At 49.8% G+C, this 18,184-nt stretch overlaps 3 long non-coding RNA genes across 3 annotated transcripts; all 3 read right to left on the reverse strand.

The window, feature by feature from the left end:
- Nucleotides 1–2,531: 2,531 nt before the first annotated feature.
- Nucleotides 2,532–4,204, reverse strand: LOC128333106 (uncharacterized). The gene is made up of 2 exons (XR_008310849.1): nt 4,074–4,204; nt 2,532–3,982 (listed from the first exon to the last, which is right to left on the reverse strand). It is a non-coding gene; the product is annotated as an uncharacterized LOC128333106 (long non-coding RNA).
- A 5,167-nt stretch (nt 4,205–9,371) lies between these two features.
- LOC128333255 (uncharacterized) lies at nt 9,372–11,407 on the reverse strand. Its single transcript, XR_008310888.1, has 3 exons — nt 11,344–11,407; nt 10,885–11,076; nt 9,372–10,590 (listed from the first exon to the last, which is right to left on the reverse strand). It is a non-coding gene; the product is annotated as an uncharacterized LOC128333255 (long non-coding RNA).
- Nucleotides 11,408–14,559: 3,152 nt separating this feature from the next.
- LOC128332654 (uncharacterized) lies at nt 14,560–15,854 on the reverse strand. The gene is made up of 3 exons (XR_008310713.1): nt 15,787–15,854; nt 15,271–15,362; nt 14,560–14,643 (listed from the first exon to the last, which is right to left on the reverse strand). It is a non-coding gene; the product is annotated as an uncharacterized LOC128332654 (long non-coding RNA).
- Nucleotides 15,855–18,184: the final 2,330 nt, after the last annotated feature.

The raw sequence follows: 18,184 nt of genomic DNA on the forward strand, positions 1-18,184 counted from the left end.
GGCTGGGAGCTCCCTGGCTGCCTGTGAGCTATCTTATAGTTATCCATACTCATCTTTTAGAGGAAAAGACCTTTCATACTTCAAAAAGCAGGCACTTGTTTTTGTGTGGATCTAGAGCAGACAATGATTGGCTGCTTTGGAAAACACATAAAATATAGTACAGAGCCAAAAAACCCAGAATTGATTCTAAAGTGTTTAGATTGGATAATTCTGTACTGTTGATGAGAAAACAAACAATCTTAAAGACATATGATATGTACAGCAGAGTCAGCATACATTAGGTTATATACAACATACAAGATGTATTTAACACACACGTACACACACATCATATTGCTATTTAGTTGTTCACTGTTCTTTTGTAAGGAAAGTGAATGGCTCTACCTGCATAAGGTCTGGCCTACACACCTGATGAAATATCCTACATGTCCAAGCATGAATCTTGTATGTAGCTCCATCATGTAAGATGAATGCACACAGATATGTCATTGTACATACAAGCAGGAAGCAGCAATCAATTCACTTCAGGACGCCCACACAATTTTCATTTTTACACACACACACACACACACACGCACACACATACACAGAGAGAAATGGTCTGATATGTAATTGTTTTGTCAACAAATTTAATTTCTTTTTTAAAAAAGGATTTGTTTTCTAGAAGAGAAAATGGACTTTTATAAGAAATAATTTAATTTCTTATAATTTCTCTTGGGAGGTATTAGCTAGTCTGGTTGTTTTCCAGTGATTCTAAGTTAGAATGTTAGTGACTAGGGCAATACAGACCTTTCCATCTCTGACACAGTTTTGCACCTAGTCCTTGTCACTGTTTCTTTGCTTCCGTTTTTAACAAATCTCTCCCCCCCCTCCCCCCCCTTCTTCCTACATCTCTAATATGAATTAGCCTGGATTAGGCATTAACTTGAATAAGGACAATTATACTGACACTGCTTCCTCTTACTAACCTCAACCTGGCCCATAGCTAACTAGGCTCTCCCCACCCCCACCCTGTGTTCTTGTCACTTTTTAACCATCTAGATTTCCTTGGCCTCAGACACTGTTTTTCACTCAATCCTTGTCAATGTCCCTTCTTCTCTGACACAGTTTCACAACTAGTCCTTGTCACTGTTTCTTTGCTTCCGTAAATATCCTACATGTCCAAGCATGAATCTTGTATGTAGCTCCTTCGTGTAAGATGAATGCACACAGATATGTCTTTATACATACAAGCAGGAAGCAGCAATCAATTCACTTCAGTACGCCCACACAATTTTCATTTTTACACACACACACACACACAGACACACACAAAGAAATGGTCTGATATGTAATTGTTTTGTCAACAAATTTAATTTCTTTTTTTTAAAAGGATTTGTTTTATAGAAGAGAAAATGGACTTTTATAAGAAATAATTTAATTTCTTATAATTTCTCTTGGGAGGTATTAGCTAGTCTGGTTGTTTTCCAGTGATTCTTAGTTAGGATGTTAGTGACTAGGGCAATACAGACCCCGGCTTGATCTGATGACTGCCTCTATTTAATTGGAAGTTCTCAGTGAACTATTAATGCAATGTACATTATCTCTTAGTGCTAGACACTCTTACAGGTGTCTTTGTAGCGCAAGCATATCTTTAAAAACCACAGTTCTGTAGACTGTGGTATCTCAAACTTTCTTTGATTCTACTTCACATCTACAAAGCCTAGACCTGTCCCCTAACTAGGATCTCTCTCCCCTTTCCATCTCTGACACAGTTTTGCGCCTAGTCCTTGTCACTGTTTCTTTGCTTCCATTTTTAACAAAGCTCTCCCCCCTCCCTTCCCCCCCTTCTTCGTACATCTCTAACTCTGATATGAATTAGCCTGGATTAGGAATTACCTTGAATAAGGACAATTATACTGCCTCTGCTTCCTCAACCTGGCCCATCGCTAACTCGGTTCTCCCCACCCCCACCCTGTGTTCTTGTCACTTTTTAACCATCTAGATTTCCTTGGCCTCAGACACAGTTTTTCCCTTCTCCTTTGACACAGTTTCACAACTAGTCCTTGTCACTGCTCTTAATCTTTCATTCTTGCTTGCTTGCTTGCTTTCTCTGTCCTCAATAGGACTTAGTCTTGGTCAGTAATTTTGATGCATTTAATTAGTGTGTGTTAGTTGATTTCTAAAGAACCAGAACTCTCATTTCCTAGTGAATACACAAAATACAAACTCCCACCCCCCCACCAAGCGTCAGATAAATAGAAATTGCATCTGTCAGCCTACCTGTGCATGCACACACACACACACACATCAAAAGCCTCTAGTGGTCATTGATCTGATGAACACTTAATGGTTAGACCACACCATTTGAAGGGCCCAGTCCTACCACTTTTTTGGAGAACTGGTTATTTAAAAAAAAAAAAAAGCCTTGTTTCTTAGACAGCAAGGCATTGTCACTGCATAACGAAAGAGATCATGATTTTAATGTTTTTAAGAAGCTGTACTTATCAGAATGTATGAAATTGTCCTACTTATACATCACACACAAAAAGCATTTTTAGTTATTTATTTATTCAATTTCTATACCACCCTTCCAAAAATGGCACAGGGAGGTTTACACAGAGAAATAATAAATAAATGAGATGGATCCCTGTCCCCAAAGGGATCACAATCTAAAAAGAAACATAAGATACACACCAGCAACAGTCACTGGAGGTACAGTGCTGAGGATGGATAGGGCTGATGTTTCAGGGGCCTCTCAGGATAAAACTCCAGGCTAGCCTCATCACAGAGACAAAGAAAAGATGATCCAGCATTAATTGCAGGGCAACTTTTCTTTTTAAAGGGGGAAAACTTTCAACTTCAGAATCCATAGTACAAAGTTAATGTGTATGAGTTCTTAAAATCTAGAATATACCCTATTGAGTTAATCTGGAGAGCATTTTATTTTCTCTCTACAAAAATAACAACCCTGCTCTGGGGCTAACCCGGGGGGTACACAATTCAAATGTTTTGATGGGCTGGAACCAACCACAATGGTGTTCAGTGGTCAAGGTCAATTTTCAGCACATTATTGAATTAAAATTAATGATTAAAAATATTAATGCAAGCAATTATTAGATAGTTGTGGATCTTTCCCCCCTTTGGCAAGGGACCCACAATTTTAACTAAGAATCATGGCCAGAAAATAGAGCCTGTCCTTGCTCAGTCACTGGGGCATCTAGTGAGATCTCCCTTAAAAAATGCCAGCCCCAAACAAATGCAAAATCCTCTCCTCTTTCTAAATTGCTGTCGATTTCATGTTGCAATCCTAGTCGTGCTTACTTAGGAGTCAACTAAGTAAATATTTCCAAGTAAACATGCACAGGATGGTGCTGTCAGGCAGTTTCAGAGAGGGCAGAGGATGAAAAGATGAAGAAGAAGAGGGAACTAACCCAAAGAGTGGCCTTGGGGTGCTGTTGCTGCAAGTTGTGACAATCAGTGGACCCACAAAAGAGTCCCTGAGGGCCTGATCTGGTCCCCGGGCCTTATGTTGTGCAGGCCTGGCCTAACCCTTGCTCTGTGCATGTCTGAACATACACAGACCTGTTCGGGGGGTGTGGGGGGCTGATGTCCAAACATGGGTGTTTGTTGTGCATCTGCTCTGGGCATGTCTGAACATGCCTGGACATGGGGGTCTGCCTGGCCATGTTGTGTGGACGCTCTCCACAGGGTCTCACTATACCCTTAGGAGGCGGTGGCTTCAACCTGCCCTTAGTTAGAAGCTTTCGGCTCCTTCCTGCTGTGATGTCATCACGCCCTTCGAAGGGCAGGGCTTCAACTTGCCCTTACTAGGCTCTGGCTTTCCCTTGCCCATCGTTCCTTGCCCTTACTAGGCTATGGCTTCACTTTGCCCTGACTTAGGCTCCGCCCAGCTACTATAGGGCTCTTCATTGATATCCAGGCCCAAGAATTTCTGCATTGCTATGCGAGAGCGTTTCCGAGTTTGCACAAGTGCTGAATTCTAAAGGGAGAAAAGAAAAGACTATGAGTTTAATGTCCTTTTGCACACACACACACACAACCTCAAAACCTAGCCTGTAAAATATATTTACCTGTGGCTCAGCTGCCATGGTTGCCAGGATCTCTTGCCATATTTCCCTTGTCTCCGCTTGTTCTTCAGCATAGGTTTTCACAGGAGGTCCTTCATCATCTGAACTGGTGCTAATCTGGCGTTTTCTTGGCTTAGGTGTCGACTCTGGCTGATTTGTTGCCAAATTAGGGCTCTGAGGAGATCCCATCATCAAACCCACAAGCAAACAGTAGAATTGTGACCTTTATGCAAAGGGGGCTATGCTACAAGCCTTGTAGGATACTCCATGCAGCAGCAACACTATAAGCCTTGAACGGCTGGCTGGGAACTCCTTCCTATTGGTCCTCACATGTCAGGTGGGTAGGGCTCATGGTACAGGAGGCTCTGGGCATGCCTGGGCATGTTCTCTGGAGGGTTTACAACTCCTCCCTACTGTGGTGATGTCATGCCCATCAGTGGGAGGGGATTGATGACATCTTGCCCTTCAATGGGCGGGGCTTGATGACGTCTTGCCCTTACTAGGCTCTGACTTCACTCTGCCCATATTTCTTGCCCTTCCTTAGTCTGTGGCTTCACTTGCCCTTACTTAGGCTCCTCCCAGGTCTGTATATAATACTACTGGCCTTATTTCTTAGCAGACCTGGTTTATGCACGAGGCAGAGAGAAGCAGATGTACGGGCGACTTCCTTGCCCTGGCTTGCAAAGAGTCTTCAGTTCTTGCAGCCAGAAGGAAACTGCAAGTCGAGAGGACAAGACAGATCCGAGGCTGCCCACAGTAGCAGGGGATGTGGCAAGGAGGGTTTCCAGCAAGCCTGTTCCAGGAGAGGATGGGACATTTCTGCTGAGGAGTGGCTGAACTTTGGCCAGTCACTATCTTTGGCCAGTCACAGGGTGATGGTAGACTGACTTTGGACTAGACTGGTAGACTGACTTTGGTAGACTGACTTTGGCCAGTCACAGGGTGATGGTAGCCCTAGCAGAGCCAATAAGGATGAGAAACCCGTTCCCCAGTGCCCAGTTCCTCAAGGAGGGCAGAAACCCCTGCAGCGGAAAGGAGAGCAGCTAGAAAGCAACCGGAGTCTGGCATTCCATCCAAAAAGGAGGAGAGAGGCTTGATGATTTGCTATTCAAAAGCTTTTCCAGCTTCCCTGGGGGAAAAAGGTATCTTCATCATGAAAGCCCCATATTGATCTACCTTTATTTGCACACATTATTTATGCTGAAATTTTGCCTTGCCAGGTGGAAAGGCGTTCATACAGATTCATCTTGTTGCTCTTGACTGCCTCTTTTCTTCCTTCCCTCCTTCCCTCTACTGTCTTTCTCTGCTAAAAATCGAGATTGCATGCTCCTTGGGACAGGGACCTGTCATTTGGCTCTGTGTAAATCCATCAATGGTACTTTATCAGTTGTTTGATTGTTCAGAGAGCGCTTCAGCTGTGTACTTCACACCATGATTGCAAAGTAATGCATGAAGCAGTGTTTAACATGTTGTTGGGTGTGTGTGTGTGTGTGTGTGTGTGTGTGTGAGAGAGAGAGAGAGAGAGAGAGAGAGAGAGAGAGAGAGAGGGAGGGAGGTGGTGCAACTGTGGGGAGTCCAGCGAGATTTAATTATTGAACAGAGAGGTGATAAAGCAGGTCAAGCCTTTCTGGAAGTCCTGTTGGAGACGGAACCATAGCTTAGCACAGAGAACATAGCTGCTTTTTGAGGGGAAGGAGGTGTGAAGGATCCAGAGGTTTGAGAGAGAGCATCTGCTTTGTATGCAGACAGTCCCAAGTTCCATCCCTGGCAGCATCTCCAGGTAGGGCTGGGAGAGACTCTTGCCTGCAACCTCAAAGAGCCGCCGCCAGTCAGTGTTGACAGAACTGAGCTAGATGGACCAAGGGTCTGACTCAGGATAAAGGAGCTTTCTATGTTCCATGGTCTGCCCCTAGGTGCATGGGGCATTCTGCCCCAAAGCATGCCTTTTATACTACTACTAGTAGTAGTAGCAGTACTACTACTACTACTAGTAGTAGTAGTAATATGCTCCAGGACAGAGCTTTTACAATTAAAACAGTTTCTTGGCTCACATTAAATCCTTTACCCTGTGTAGGACACTCTCTTCTGCATCCCCCATGCCCCTTCCTCTCACAAAACCAAAAACCAGACGCGCACTCTTGCAATGTCCTTCTGCGTGGCGCTTTCCAAACTAGCTGCTCAGCAGCAGCAAAACGCCTCCGTTCAGGCAAGTTGCATTTGGAATGTAAACAGCAGGGGGAGCAGTCTCGCGGAAACTAACCACCCAAAAAAAGCAGCAACCGTTTGACGCCATATACAGGTGAAACTCGGAAAATTAGAATATCGTGTAAAAGTCCATTAATTTCAGTAATGCAAATTAAAAGGTGAAACTGATATATGAGACAGATGCATTACATGCAAAGCGAGATAAGTCAAGCCTTAATTTGTTATAATTGTGATGATCATGGCGTACAGCTCATGAAAACCCCAAATCCACAATCCCAGAAAATTAGAATATTACATGGAACCAAGAAGACAAGGATTGTAGAATAGAACAATATCGGACCTCCGAAAAGTATACAGTGTACTGTGTTTGATTGGCCAGCAAACTCGCCTGACCTGACCCCATAGAGAATCTATGGAGCATTGCCAAGAGAAGGATGAGAGACATGAGACCAAACAATGCAGAATTGCTGAAGGCCGCTAATGAAGCATCCTGGTCTTCCATAACACCTCATCAGTGCCACAGGCTGATAGCATCCATGCCACGCCGCATTGAGGCAGTAATTGCTGCAAAAGGGGCCCAAACCAAGTACTGAATACATATGCATGCTTATACTTTTCAGAGGTCCGATATTGTTCTATTCTACAATCCTTGTCTTCTTGGTTCCATGTAATATTCTAATTTTCTGGGATTGCTGCTCTTAACTGATCGGGGTGCGGGTGGGGGCCAGTTTTCTCCTGCGTCTGCTTCCCTCTTCACTGCTATAGGCATACAGGAACACTTCACTGTTCTAGCTATGTTTCTCAGGAAGACGGTTCCCAGAAGCAATTTAACCCAGGCTGCTCGTCTGCAGCGCAGGCATCCCTATGGATCACGGTGCTGCTGGCCCGCCTAACCCCACTTTGAAGCCCGGCCTTTAGACAAAGTTTAGGGTGCGAGCGTGCCCTTTACCCTGGCACTGGGATCAGATGGGTGCTCAGGCTGCTTGTTGCCTGAGTACACACAAAGATGGGTGCCTAGAGCGCCCGTCTCAGAGGAGAGGAGAGCTGGTCTTGTGGTAGCAAGCGTTTCTTCCCCCCTTAGCTGAGCTGTGTCTGCCTTGGTTTCATTTGAATGGGAGATTAGACATGTGAGCACTATAAGAGATTCCCCATCAGGGGATGGAGCCGCTCTGGGAAGAGCATTGAGGTTCCAGGTTCCCTCCCTTGCAGCATCTCCAAGATAGGACTGAGAGAGATTCCTGCCTGCAACCTTGGAGAAGCTGCTGCCAGTCTGTGTAGGCAATACTGAGCTAGATGGACCAATGGTCTGACTGGCAGCTTCATATGTTCCTATCACCCAATGCACCACGCTCGACACACTATGCATTGTGGGATATCCAAAGGTTGGGATGTGTCATCGCAGCCTCCAAAGATCCACACTGCTGGGAGCAGTGAGGATCATGTGAGCGCATGGTAGTATACCTGAAGAAAAGCAGAAGAATCATCTGGGGGAAATTAGTTGGACTCTGCCTACCCCACTGCCCGCCCTCCGCATCCCAGGACTATCATGTGAATAGCCTCAGGGTCTTACTCCTAGTCAGCTCTAATTCCAGCTTTAGCGCGAACTTTAAACTCTTCCTCCAGCTTTCACTAACTTTCTGCTGCAGGCGAGCCTCCTTTTATTCTCTTCCCCCCCTCCAATTTTCCAAAACTAACCGATTTAAAATTGTCTGCATGTTATGCTTTAAAAGAAAATTATTACAAAATGATGTATAGATGGTATCTGACACCCAAAAAATTGGCATTAATGTATAAAAATGTATCAAACAAATGTTGGAAGTGTGGACAGTCTGAAGGCACTTTTTTTCCTATGTGGTGGAGCTGTGGGAAGGCTAAAGCATATTGGGAGATGATATATAATGAGTTAAAGAAAATATTTAAAATGACATTTCCTAAGAGGCCAGAATCTTTCCTGCTGGGAATAATAGAAGGTGCAATTTCTACAAGTAATTCAATGCTTTTTATGTACGCTTCGGCGGCGGCTAGAATTATATATGCACAGAAATGGAAGAGTAATGAAGTGCCTTCAAAAGAAGATTGGCTGATAAAATTCTTGGAATATGCGGAGATGGCAAAACTTACAACACTAATAAGAGACCAAAATTTGGAATGCTTCAAAGAAGGTTGGAAACCATTCTTGTTGTATCTAAAGAACTATTTTCCTACTATGGACTTTACAGCAGGGTTCGAAATTTAGTAAAAAAACCTGCAGGTTGGATAGATTAGCTGTGTTTGTAAGGATTTAAATTTATGTTTTGAACTATTATTATAGCAAGGGTGAACTTTATAGCTGATGATTCACGAAGAGATGTGTGCGGGAAGTCCACTTTTGTCTATTCGTAATAAATGACATATTAATATTGTTAAAAATAATAAAAATTGAATTTGGGGAAAAAACCAAACCAACCAATCAAAATTAATGCGAGCTCCCCCCATTAAAAAAACAAAACCAAACCAATCCAATCCAACCCTCTCCTCCCTCCAAAAACCAAACAGCAGGACTCTTTCCCCAACCAGACCAAACTGTCAAAGGGGAGCTGTGAACTCTTGATCCCTGCCAGCTTCTTATTACAGAGCACAGGAAGGAAGCAAATACGCATTCAAAACAGAAATGTGAAGAGCACAAGAGGAGGTCAAGGCCTTGTTCCTGCACAAATGGCATTTCATACTTGGCAGGACTTTTTAATCACTGGAATGGAATCACATGTCATATTTGGCTGTATTGGAGGCAGTCAGTGTTGGTTTGTAAGCTTGCCAGGCCTTGCCAAGGCTGTGCTTTCCGGGCACTCGATTGGAAGGTGCAGCTTGCTCCCAGGATCCTGTGCTCAGCAAACCTCATTGGCGGCAAACCTCAAGTGGGCTCCTCTGGAGTGATCCAAGCCAATTGTCTGAGTGAGTGCTTCCAAGCAAGAGGCATTTGCATGGACCTGTAGCAGTGTAGCAGCGTCTCCCTCAGCCAAGAGGTGAGCTTGGGAGTCTGTGGGCACAAACGCTCCAAGGGAGACGAGAAGAAAAGAGGAACTCAGACACGACGGTATGTTTTGAACAAAAGGGGCAACTTTATTAATATACTTAAATAGGTTACAAGTCGTCACTTAACTTTCTAACTAAAGGAAACAAACAGGACAGAATGGAGTAGGCAAAAAAACTTTCCATCTTGGCCAATCTGTTGGAAAGCCAAAAATTCCTACTCGGCCCCCAACAGGGCGACCAGCAAAGCCCATTCTGTCCCTGGGAGGGAGGGGGAGGGAGGAAGGGAAGGAGGGAAGGGAGGAAGCCCAGGGTCACACAGAAGAAGGGAATGGCAGGGCAAACAAAATTGGGGGGAGTCCCAGCCAGCCCCCAACCCCACCCCACCCCCGCTCCTTGCAGGCACGTTCACTTGGTCTCCTCTTCTGGGGCGGATCGACTCCTCCAGCCGCCCAGCAGCAGCACAAGCCTGCAAGAAGCACAAAGCAGCGTCAGTGGGGTTGCCCTGCTCCTCCTCCCTTTCCACTCCGGCAGCCCAGCAAGCGGGGATCGGGCAGTGGGGTGGGGGTTGATGGGGGGGCAAGCCAGAGAATTCGGGCTTCCCACTGTGCAGCCACAGCATGGAGCAGGAGGGAGAGGAGGATTCTCTGGCCTGCCACCGGGCAGCTCCAGGGGGCGCTACTGGGGCTGCAGGGGGGCCCCAGAGTCTCCCAGGCTCCTCTGCTGCTGCAGCGGTTTGGGAGGAAGGAGGAGGGAGCGGAGGGGGGAGTGAGGCGTGGCTGCGGGAGTGGAGGGGGGGAGGAGCACACCCTCGGCAGGGGAGGGGGCGGATGCCTGGATGGGGCTTCCCCTGCCAGGGGAAGCCAGGCCGCTGGGGAAGGGGAGAAAGGTGGAAGGAGGAGGGGGTGCTCCCTGGCCAGCTGGTGGGAATGGAGGGAGGCGGTGACCTTGCCCTCCTGCTGGGGCCACATAGTCTCCCCGGACCCAAGGGAAGCCCAAGAATGGTTCCAAAGGGCCACTTGGGGGCAGGGTGGTCCTGTAGCCTCCTCCCACAGCCTGCCAGCAGAAGCAAGGGGAGGGGCTTCTGCACCCCAGAGGCGGGGCTTCCTTGGGCCAGGGGAGTGGAGCCTGCTTCCCCCTCACTCCTCAGACAGAACTGCACTTCCCTGCTGGATGTCTTCTTGTGGACAGATCTTGTGTCCACGCGGTTGGAGGAGGTCTTCTGGGAGGCCCCTGCGCTGCACGGTCTTTCCTGAACCTCCCTTCAGCTGCTGATCTTCAAGGGGAGAGCACGGGGCTGTTGTTCCTGGAAAGAGAGGAGGACATTGGTTCAGAGATGGGGGGTCTTCTCACACTCTCCCCCATGACACCACCAAGCACCAGGGACTCCTGGCAGAATATTTGTGTCCTCATTTCCCAGAGGGAAGAGAGATCTTTCCTCTTTCCCTTTGGCTACTGGTACAACCAGCCACAAGGGCCGAAGTTGGCATTCCAACACGAGGGAGGGTTGCCCAGATTCCTGCCCACCCTTCCTGCAGCCCCAGCCCCCTCCCTAACCATCGGGTCCCCTTCAAGTGAAGCCCTGCCTTGGTCTACTCACCAGTCGGTCAGGTGGAGAGATCACCGTACTCTGGCGGGTGTCTCTTCTTCTTACAGCCCGCCCACAAGCGCCGAACGGCAGCCCGCAGCCCGTGCCGGGAGTGGAGGGAAAAGGCCTTCTTCACGATCTTCTCTGTCTTGCAGGCAACTCTCCCGACCTCGGGGTCATGGTCGCCAAGCAAGCTCTCCAGCGCTGGAGGGATGAAGGAGAAGGTTCAGAAATGGCATGAAGAGATCACCCCACCCTTGGCCAAGCCCCACCATTTCCACACCAAGAGGGCGCAAGTCCTGACTCTTTCTCCCCTGCACTCTGGGAAAGCCTACTGCTGAGCATCCCTGAGGATGCAAGCGGGACCTTCCATGTGAGGGGACAGGTGGCCCATTCCAGCTCTGTGGTCCCTAAATCTAGGCCTCTCCCCTCACAGAAACTTCCCCTTCCCACCCAGAAACCGGCACTTACCAGCATGGAAGGTCTCTATGTTCCCTTCAGTGAGGATGCTGCCCTTTTTGTGGACCAGGTGACCTAAAAAACAAGGGTGGAAGGAAATGGGACCACAGTTCAGGACACTGTGCATGGACAACCCGATCATTCAGGAGAGGAAGTCCTCCCCTCTCTGCTCCCTCTGGGACTGACAATTTGAGCCATTCCTCCAGGGACTCTTATGTCACCTTGGGTGGAAATTAAGCCAAGAGACCTCGCTAACACGCACTGGGCCAGTCCTCCTGGGGAGGGAACAGCTCCTGCCCCTCCACACCCTTCTGGCAGTGCCTTCCAAGAGAATGAACCTTTGCCCACCAAGACGACCCACTAAGGGAGACCCAAAAGTCTTGTTTCGCTTACCGATCAGCAGGGCAGCCGTTCTCCTCACTGAAGGCTGCTCGCTGCGGAAGAAGCCCAGGATCTTGGTGGCCTCCATCTCCACGGCGTCCTCTGTGCCGAGCTGCCGAATCTGGGATCAAGAGCAAAGACAAATCCCGAGTGAGCAAAGCATCGCCCAAAGGTCCTTGAGCCATTTGAGCCGAGGGATGGACAGGGAGGGGCTGCCCTTACCAGACGCTTGGCGATCTTGTGGAGCAGCTCCTGCAGGCTGTAAGAGTCCCGCGCCAGCAGCTTGCCCTCCAGGTGCCATAGGAGGGCTTCCGCCAGGAGGCTCAGATTGTCCTTCGCAGCCTGCCAAAAGAAAGACCGGAATGGGAGTGAAAAATCCTCCCAAGGGATTCCAAGAAACCTCTTAGGGGGCTTCAAGGAGTAGGGCCTGGATAGGCCAAACCACAGCAGGACAGCTCGTGAATTCACCATCCCGTGAGGCTAACTCTGGGGTCTGCCACTGGGTGGCTGGACTTGGGGAAGCCTAAACACCTTCGTAGGGGTGGCAGGAAGAAGTGGGCTCTCACCTGTGCTACCTCCAGGTCCTCATCCTCCACATGCATCAGCACCGCGATGAGGGTCGTGATGTTCTCCTCTGTACCCTCATGATGATGGTGGCGGTGCTGCAGGAGATCCAGGTGGGTCCTCATGGCTGCCCTTCGGATCTTAGCCTCCTCCTACAAAGAAGAACAGGGCTTGTTATTAGGGAGGAATTCCTCACCTTCATCACCATGCAGAAGAGCTTGCATTGGTCTCTAGGGGGTGTCTGGTTTCCCTTCTCCAACCCAGTCGGAACCTGCAGGTTGGCCGGCCCTCATAGAGCCGGGGCGGAGGGCTGGCGTGCAAGTACTCACGTGGTGGAAGAGAGGGCGGCACAGGGCAGCCAGGACAGCATTCACCGTGGCCTGGTGTTCTGATGGACAGTGCCTCAGCCGCTCCATGAAGGCCAGGACCCCCAAAGTGGCTTCCAGACTGGAGGTCCTGAGCCCTCCCAGGATCCCAGCACTAAAATCCTGGGGTTTCTTCGGCTAGGGAGGGAAAAGGTGGATCCTTGAGAACACATGCTAGTCTACCCCCTGCTAAATGGACCACATAGCTGTCCATGTTTGATGCCGCTTGGCTTCCATCCAAGAGGGGTGAGAAGGCGGCATTGGAGCACGTGGGGAATCAGGGCTCCCACTGAGAGATGCATTCCCTTAAGGATTTCTCCTTCATCCTGTGGCAAGGGTTCCACAGGCTGAATCCTCCCAACTGGAAAAATCTTCCTGTCACACCTGGGGACGCCTAGGAGCACCAGCCTCAGGAAGGGCTCCCCAAAGAGAGGAGTCTCCATGTCTAGGGATGCTCCATGCCCAGGGATGTCACTCACTGCCTTCAGCTTTCCATAAATGTGGAGAAGACCCCTTTCGCTCAGGTAGCGGATGTTCTGGCTGGGGTGGACTAGCCACGCTACCAGGAGCATCCAGGTCTTCTCTAAGGCAGCAAAGTCTTGGTCTTTCAGGAGCAGCTAAAAGAGGGAAAGGAGCAGAAGACCCATCAGGCCCTGGGGCCAAACCCTCCTCTCAGGGAAGCCCACCTGAGGAAAATGCTTCTCACCTCCACAAAGAAGGCCACCTCTGCGAGGGAATGCTCTTCTGGATCTTTATCGAGGCTGAAGAGGGAAGCCAGGTATGCCTTCAGCCTGGCCACTGTGGAGGATGGTGTCTGGAGGAGAGCCCTGCAACACACAAAGGCCCCTGCTGAGTCCTGGGCGGGAGGCCCAGAAAGAGCAGACCTGACCCAAACCACCCCAGCCCCCAGGCCTCCTGAGGAATCTCCTATTCACTCCTACTTACCTCACCAAGAGGGCCACACCCTGGAGGCAGCTCTGCGGAGAGCACAGGGATTCCCAGCAGGTCTTCTCTGGGGTCACCTGTGCCACCCTCTCCAGCAGGGTTCGGACAATCTGCACGGTCTCCCTGCAGAGAAGAGAAGGTTGCTGTCACCACCATGTCAAGGGTGGAGGCAGTGGACAAGGGAGGGACTCCTTGCGGGGTGGCGTAGTATCAAGGGTGGAGGGACTGAGTTGGACCATGGGAGGGAGACCACAGAGGTGAAGTGACTTTATCCACAGCTGGCTTTTTAACACTGCAGATGCATTTTAAGGCTCTCTGCAGAGCCAAGAGGGCTGCAAATTCTGGGCTCTCCTCTGTGTAGCTGAGGGAGGGGACCTCCGTGCCAGAGTCACCCCAACAGGCCAGAAAAGCTGCTCACCCATCAGAGTGGGACATGGGAGAAATGACCCTAGCCTGTCCTCCCAGAGTGCTGGAAGGAGGAGTTGCTGGCCCCGCTTTCCCCACCGCCATGACTTACTCAGGAGGCAGGTCTTGGCTGTCTCGGTTCCCGACTCCCTCGGTGGTGTTCTGCAGGCCGGTGAGGATCTTGTTGACCAGGCCCACCAGGAGTTCGGGGAACCTTTCCTCCACCTCACTGGCATACTCCACGCTCCAGATGACGTCCCCAATCTTCTTTGTTGCTCTCCCCTGTGAAGAAGAGGAGGGTCAGGCCTCAGCACACAGTCCGAGGGACGGTTATGGGTCAGGAGAATCCCCAGGGCCAGGCCAGTGCCATGGGTGTCTGCACCCACATCTGGGCCTGAAGGGTGCTGCCTCTGGCTCAGGGTGCATGAGGTCAACTGCAAGGGAAAGACATCCACAAGGGGAAAAGGGAAGTCCCCACCTCCCGTGTGAACAGTGACTGCCATCCAAGCCGCCATCCTGTGTAGTGCAGGAAAGGAGGGGCAGAGGGGTGGAGTCAAGTCACCCTTGGTTTGCACCCCTTACCTCTCCCAGATGGACCGAGGAGAACCAATCTGGGGCCAGCTGTCCTCTTCTTTCCTCTTCGCCGATGTTCCTGAGAGAGGAGAGGAGAGAGAAAAGCTGCTCCAAGAACTGTCCTGTTGGAGATGGCAGCCAGCTGAAGAAGAACAGGGGCACCCAAAGAGATGCTAAGCAAGGATCTCGCCTCCCTTGGGAGGTGGCTGGCAGGGGAACTTCATCAGGCCAGAGATCTCCCAAGTCCAGCCTTTCATTCCCCACTGAGAAGCCTGGGAAGTGTTCAAAGGGGGCATCGAGACAGGAGCCCTCCCCTGCTCCTTCTCCCCAACACCCGCTCATGCCAACAGCATGGGGGTCTCAGAGCTCCCTCTGCTAACAGCCAGCAATAGACTTGCTGGTGTCTGTCTTGCACCTGCTGTCAATCGGCTTCCTTGGGTGAACTCCCCCTCCAGAGTCCTCAGGAAGCAAGTTTGAAGAAACATCCCTCTGTGGGGCTCAGACATGGGGGAGCTGCCCCTGTCCCCTGCAGCCTTCTGCTTACTGTGCTAAAAGCCCCCCATAGGAACATAGGGAACATAGGGAACTGCCATCTACTGGGGCTCAGACATGGGGGATCTGCCCCTGTCCCCTGCAGCCTTCTGCTGGCTACGCTAAAATCCCCCCAGCTCCCTACCGGCTCCTCAGCTGAGACGAGGGTACCTACCTGGCCGAACTGGGGGTCAGCGGAGAGTCCCACACCTCGTCCTCGATGCTGCTGATGTCATGCATCGTGTCATCCTCATCCATCGAGGAGCACTGGGGAGGAGAGAGAAGAGAAACGGGAGTGTTCCGGGGCTTGCATTGACCTTGCGAGGCTTCTGAGAGGAACCAAGCCCAAGGGACGGTTGGGAAGACATCCGGCTCTAAAATAAGACCTGCCTCTTGGTAGAAAAGGCATTTGGCATCTCAGCCCAGAAGAGCCTTTCACCACATTTTTGCCCCCTTTCCAATGCCTCAGCTGCATTTCCTCCCATCCCACCAATCACAATCCCTCCCATCCTGCAGCATCTAGAACTAGAACCATTCCATGTTCTGTCTCCTGCTGGGGAACAGGGCACTCTCTCTCTCTCACACACACACACACACACACACACACACACACACACACACACACACACACACACACACCCTAGAGCCCGTTCACATGAAAAAATGGATGATGAAATGGATCAGTTCTGACCTCCGCGGAGGACGAGTCTTCCACCGTGTAGGTGTTCTTCAGCATCTTCTTGATGAGCCACTTCTTTGGCTTCGGGACTCTGAGAGGAGAAAGGAGAGACATGGCATAAGAACAGCAATGCATGCCCTGTGGATCAAGTGAAAGACACATGTAGCCCAGAACCCAACAGTGGACAGCCAGATGCCTATTTAGTTGTTTGTGAACCACTTGAGACCTGGTTACATGTGGCATTAAAGTGTGTTTATTCAGAGAGAGAGAGAGATATCTCGAGATTCGGAGGTTCCTTGGCTGTCATGGGTTATAATCTTCAACTGGATTCTCCTCCATGAACATGTCTAATCAACCAAGGTTCCCAGGGAAGGTGATCCTCCTCTATGATCCCTGGAGCGGCCCTTCAGCTGAGAAAGGTACCTGGGGGAACTGGTGGCATAGTCCTCTTCCGACCCCTCTTCCTCCATGCTGGCATGTGGAGTCTCGGCCCCCGGGAAGGAAGAACTCTGTGAAGGAGAGAAGGGGGAGAAATGGTTGCTCTGTCCCTCATATTGAGCTTCCTAGGCTTCAGCAGGGAAAAGGCCAGCCTGGCACCTTCCAGAGGTCATCACCGGGTGAGCTGAACGCAGGAAGTGGGCCGGAAGGGGATCGTCCCATTGTGGACACAATTCTTCCCGCTTTCCTGATTTTCAACTTTCTTAAAAACCACTTTGGAGCCCAGGCATGCTGGCTGGAGGTGGGCAGGAGAGATGGCAAAAGAGCTCCTCTCTCGTGCCCGCCTTCCTCGCAATGAGGTCGGTCGGGCTGATTTCAGGCCTTCGCGCACTCATGCAAATGGCAGAGGGGAAAGGCATCAACTCCCCCCACCCCAAGACATGCTGCGCTCCCTCACTCAGCTGGGGCCCTGATGGCTCTGGTGACTGGAAAAGACCACTTCCAGTCCACTTCATGCTTTCAGTCGGCTCCTTAGTGAGGACACTAAAGGCACGTGCAAAAACATGCCAAAACTGGGTCTCCTTTCTTGTTTCTTTCCCATTTCTTTCCCCTTTTTCATTTAGTTCATTTCTCATTGGTTTGGTTGAGTTTGCTTATTGTTTTGTATTTTTATTCATTCTTCATTTATTTGTCACTGTTTTTCAATGGTTGCCATTAAAGCAACAGGATGCTCCACCTTTAACTGTGAGATCTCGACCAGAAGTCAAGGCCATAGCCACCATCTCCTTGCGGCCATATTCTTTAATCCTATCACCCCCACCGTGCCACCATTGTGATGCAGTGTTGTTAAGGGCATGGCTGTCCCTTTACCATAGCTTTAAGCAAACAACTGTCAGAAGATGGCCGCCCACCCGGCAGCATCAAAACTGGGGCCATTCCACATGCTCTCTACTCCTGGGCAACACGGGGGACCCACACGCCCAACCCACAGTTCTTCCGAGGGAGGGACTGGATGTTGAGGCTTCCTGACCTCTCCAAGGGATGGCTCTTGGTCAGCGGCGGTGTTTTGCAGCCTCCTCAACACGGTGCTTGGCCTCTGGACGCTAAGAAAAGAAAGAAAGAAGACACATGAGATCAGAACACGAGTGCTTAGAAAGAGCTCTGCTTGATGAGATGAATGAGGCATGCAGCCCAACACCCTGTTTCCAGGAGTGGACAGCCAGATGCCTGCAGGAAGCCCACGGGCTGGGCATGGAGACACCTGCCTCCATGGAAACAACCCTCCATGCTGTTCGGAGCTTCTCTCCACCCTTGGCTTCTTGCTAAACTAACCACCTCCACCCCCCAAAAAATTGCATGGGCTCCTAAGGAAGGTCCTCTACTTCCATGAGCGATGGAGCTGCCCCTCCAGGTGAGAAAAGAGTACCTCGGGGAACTGACAAAGCTCTCCACGTCCAGCTCCTGATCCCTAGTGTTGTCTTCTGGGATCTTGGCCTCTTGGATGTCAGGACTCTGCATATGAGACAAAGGTTTCCAATGAGTGTACTCACTCTGATCTTCCTAGGGCCTAGGATTCGTAGGGAGTTTTCCCCCTGACATTTTCTTTGAGTTCATTTTTATTTCTTTAAATTATTTTGATTTTTTTTTAAGACAAAAAAACCTTATTAAAAAGCAACCATGTGTTCTAATTCTAACTGTGGTGGGAGTGCCAGGGCACAGCCACCACATGCTTGTGGCCATTTGGTTTCATCCTATGTCCAACAATGAACCTCCATTGTGATATGATCTACTGTGGTCAGCAAACTGGCCACCATCCTTCAAAAGGGCCATCAGAATCAGTTGGCTGCACTCTGGAGCTCTAGTCCAAAGACAGCATGACAGGTAGGTCTGTGAAATCTCTTTCTTTCCCTCCCCAAAACCAGCCATTAAGAGAAACATCACTGCATGGGAGCTCCAGAATGGAATGCTAACT

The sequence above is a fragment of the Hemicordylus capensis genome, chromosome 7 (assembly GCF_027244095.1).
Source record: "Hemicordylus capensis ecotype Gifberg chromosome 7, rHemCap1.1.pri, whole genome shotgun sequence".
Taxonomy (NCBI): domain Eukaryota; kingdom Metazoa; phylum Chordata; class Lepidosauria; order Squamata; family Cordylidae; genus Hemicordylus; species Hemicordylus capensis.